Consider the following 4909-nt stretch of genomic DNA (forward strand, 5'->3'; position numbering starts at 1 on the left):
CTCACTTTACAGACATCAGTTCCAAAAGCCATTGTACAATAGCCTTATTGCTTCTGGATCACTGTCTGAGGCTGTGGAGGTTATATAGGGATGTGATGACCTGCCAGGTCGAGCAGAAGGCTACTGACAACTGAGGGAGGGTAGAGTTCCTTTCAAAACAGACCAGTAGTTCATATGTCTGTTTACAGCTATTCAGCCTTGTGAGCCCGAGCTAGCGAAAAAGGTTTGCTGCTGAGGGCACTATACCACATGCACAGGTTGATCACCCAGCCTGCTCTTCCTTGAAATAGCAGAAATGTAGGTGTTAGTCAACCACCTCTTCAGATACCCTGCTCCAAATTCATTCTGCCACATAACTTGCTCGGTATATTGCATGGCATTCAAGACCATGAATGATCTGGTTCCTGCCTGTTTTTTCTCGGTCCTCCTTCCGGGTATCTTCTGGCTCTTCCTCAAACACTGTTTAGAATCTTCTCTTAGCCATTAGGTCTCTACCATAGAACAGAGGAAGCACCACTAACAATAACAACAACAATATGAACATCTAACACATTATGTGCTGGGCACCTTCCTAACTTTATTGTATATATTAATCCACTCATCACCATGACAAACCTAATAAGGAATGTACTGATATTTTTACCTGTTTTATGGATGAGGATATCAAGGTGCAGGTCTGCACTGCTAATATGTAGTGGTGTAATTTGCACCCAGATACACTGAGCAAGAAAGCTATGGTCTTAATCACCATGCTATAGTTTGCTTTTTGTTTATTTGTTTGTTTCTCCCATCAGACTGTGTGTTCCTTATGAGCAGCAATTTTGTGCCTAGTGCCTAGTACAGTGTCTGTCACATGCTGCTGCTATTGCTGCTAAGTCACTTCAGTCGTGTCCGACTCTGTGTGACCCCATAGACGGAAGCCCACCAGGCTCCCCCTTCCCTGGGATTCTCCAGGCAAGAACACTGGAGTGGGTTGCCATTTCCTTCTCCAATAGTCGTGCTTAAAAGATGTTTATTGGATGAGTGGATGAACAAATACACAAAGAAAAGAACACAGAATTTGGAGTCAGAAAGCCTCGTATCCAGCTTCGTATCTATCATCTAACAACTTTTGTGGCTTTGAGCAAGTGAGTTAACCTTTCAAACTTCCGAAGTCCACATAGCATTGTATTTACACATGTGGACTCTGACCCAGGATACTTCTGCTCGAAATGAGGCACTAGCACTTACCAGCTGTGTGACCTTAAGCAAATCCCTTAGCCTTTCTGGGCCTCAGTTTCCTAAACTTTAAAATTAGAAAATTGTATTAACAAGGTCACAAGTTGTTGTGAGGGAAATATGAGTTAATACATACAGAGTGCTTAGAACACTGCCTGGGACATGGCAAGTGCTTGATACATGTTGGTCATTAATGTTATCACGCTTTCATATTTTCACTTATGAAGATGGAGATGAGAATATTTATCTCACAAGGTTGTTGTAAGGATCATATGAGGCAAAAGATGTGGAAATACCCATCATCTTAATAGCACAGTGTAGCTACTACAACTAAACTTAGAGAACATCCCAAATAAGTTCAGGCCCTGAAGCTCAGGTTCTATGTAGCTTAATTTTACACTCACAGGCAAAATGGCAATCCCCCAAAAGTTGGATAAATACTCTAGTGTTGATTATGCCAGTGGTAAGAGGCCTACCACTCCCAGATTATGTGTGAGCATGGTGTTATATAAATAGAGACCTTTCCTTATGTAAGTTGTAGGCCACAAAGTCTTCTGAATATGTGGCATTTACCCCTAAAAGAGGCCAGGAGGTGGTCAGAGTTTGGCAAAAAGAGTGACATGACAAGAATAAAGGAGCTGTGAAGTCTTAAGAAAAGTTTCCACCCTCTGCACTGTCTCCCCTGAGACAGGAGAGTGACCAAGGCACAGAGCAAATGAGGGGCTTGTGTTAGATGAATGTGTTACAGTCCAGGCTACACACTGTCAACTGTGAACACCATGAGTGAGAGAGAAAAGTTGGGAAGAGGATAAGGAGTCAAGCAGTGGTCCGGCAACCCTGGTTCCCAAGAAGAAAGGGAGTAGGGAGGGAAATAACCACACACTGCTCTAAAATATCTTGGGCTAGTGCGTAGGAAGGGCCCAAGAAGATGATTGCAGTTTACACATACTAAGGTTCCCAGAGACAAGGGTGGCTAGATTTTGCTCAAGTTGTGACCCTCTTTGGCCTGCCTAGGACAAGGGCCTCATCCACTTAGCCTCACTAAGGGAAAGAGGGATCTAATAACTTCAAGTGAGAAAAATGCATTTTTTTAACAGTGAGGAAAAGGTAGAGTGTCGGAGCCCCTTAATGCTGGCAGCTGCTGACTGAGGTTTGAGTGGGAGAGTACAAAGGAAAGGGAGGGGAGGGAGAGATTTATGCCTGAACTGGACTGAGGGACTGATCTAAGGAAAGCTGGGTTAAGTATAAGTACAATGCCTGGACTGGAACCAGAGGGACAACAGTGAGTGAAAGTTGCAGACATTTTTCCCGTGTGGAACCTGGAGCAGATCTTTTAACATTTTCTTTTCACTTTGTAATGCCTACAGTGACTAGAATAGGGATAGCCACACAAACAGCTGACTGAATGTTTAATAGAGAAGGGGTTGCTGAGGGAGGCCTTTAGTAAGGTTTGGAAAGCATAGGAGACCTCAGACTGGATGTGAGGACTCTGCTATACATATGCAATTTTAACGTGGTTTCTACAAAAATATACAACTCCAACTATGTGACTAGCTGCTTGACTGCCTTGTACTGCATCCACTGCTCATTACTGGATTTTAATCTGGATTTCCTAAGCACTTCATTGGGACCTAGTCTCAGGAGAAGGGGATTATAGTAGATTAAAAAAGGCTAATAAGACTTAGTCTTTGTTCTCTAGCTGGAAAGATAGACTCATGTGTCCCATTATAAAACATATCAAAGGGCCAAATGAGTGAGCTCAGAGACCCTGGAAGATGAAAATGACTGAGCTGCTTGACCTTGAAGAATGATTATACTCATGAAAGGAGAAAAGGGAAAAGGTAAGAATGTCGGTCTAGTCAAGGCTATGGTTTTTCCAGTGATCATGTATGGATATGAGAGTTGGACTGTGAAGAAAGCTGATCGCCGAAGAATTGATGCTTTTGAACTGTGGTGCTGGAGAAGACTCTTGATTGTCCCTTGGACTGCAAGGTCCAACCAGTCCATTTTAAAGGAGATCAATCCTTTGGAAGGACTGATGCTAAAGCTGAAACTCCAATACTTTGGCCACCTCATGCGACGAGTTGACTCACTGGAAAAGAGTCTGATGCTAGGAGGGATCGGGGGTGGGAGAAGACAGGGACGACAGAGAATGAGATGGCTGAATGGCATCACCGACTTGATGGACATGAGTTTGAGTGAACTCTGGGAGTTGGTGATGGACAGGGAGGCCTGGTGTGCTGTGATTCATGGGGTCACAGAGAGTCGGACACGACTGAGTGACTGAACTGAACTGAACTGAAGAATGGAAGGGAAGAGAAACTCCAGGCAAGGGAGCAACTTGATAAAGTTTTGGGAGTTGGAATGAGCATAGTGTCTATTCCAGATACACAATCCCCATGTGATATAACACATGACCTGTATTCCAGACATTTCTTCTACTCTTTAATCAAACACAGGTGTGGCTATGTAGACAGATGTACAGATGTTAGATGATAGATAGATGACAGATAGATAGATAATAAGTAATCCTTATTACATGCTTAATTATTCTAGGTTGGCCATTAATTCACTATGTACTAAGTCAGTAATCCATTATCACTTTGGACACATCATTTATTCTCTGTGGCCTCTGCTCTCTCCTCTACAACAGAATGGGGGCAGGCACCCAGACTCTTTAACCTGAAAGAGATTCACCCCTCTTACTAGCCTCTCCCTCACCCACACACCCTTTATAATGCTGTATACTCCCAGGAACCCAGAGAATAACTGTGAAGTGAACAATGTTTCCCAGATATAATCAGAAGCAATGACACCAAGAGCCAAAGCCCATGACAGCCTATGTCATTTTTAATCTCCTGCTCACATGATTAAACTTTAGATTCAAGGCACTGGGCAAGGGAAGGGGCCCCAGTGTGGACATGGTGCCCTGGCTGTGGCAGGAGAAGCAACCCTTTGTCTTTGGGAGGTAGAGGTTTCAGTCTCCCACCTTGAACCTCAAAGGCTCCCCTTGGCCACTCAGGAAAAAGGTGGGGCCGAAGCTGGGCAAACAAGAAACAGCTGAACCAAGGCACCCAAGTGTGAGGTACAGAAGGGTCCATCTATCCCACTTCATCTGTCCTCCTCCCTCCAGGCCCTCATCAGACTTGGGCTAGAACATTTTTCAGCTCACCTGCTCCCACCTCTCTACCTGGTGGAGGACTCGCCTCCTCCTCCTTCCTGCCAAGCAGCCTTATCCAGTTTCCAAGTGAACTGGGGCAGACCTGGAAGCTTCTTGTCTCAGCTGGTGCAGGATTCTGCTTGACATAAAGTTCTTCCTGCTGGTGAGCCAATCCTGCTCCCCTGTAACTTCCTTCCACACAGCCATGTTCTGCCCTCAGGACAACCAACCAGACAGGACTGCTCCTTGTTCTCAGGAACTGTCCTTCACATATTTGAACACAGCTACAGCTGCCATTCTTGCTCCCTCTCTCTCTCTTTCCCCCTCTCTCTCACAGAGTTTTAGTGATATATAATTAACATACTTTATGATTTTTTTCATCCATTTAAAGTATACAGCTCAATTGTCTTCATTGTCTCGTTGCTCAGTCGTGTCCAACTCTGCGACCGTGTGGACTGAAGTCCACCAGGCTCCTCTGTCCATGGGATTTCCCAGGCAAGAATATTGGAGTGGGTTGCAGTTCCCTTCTCC

The sequence above is a fragment of the Moschus berezovskii genome, chromosome X (genome assembly GCF_049115385.1).
Source record: "Moschus berezovskii isolate FMDL1 chromosome X, NW_MosBer_1.0, whole genome shotgun sequence".
Taxonomy (NCBI): Eukaryota; Metazoa; Chordata; class Mammalia; order Artiodactyla; family Moschidae; genus Moschus; species Moschus berezovskii.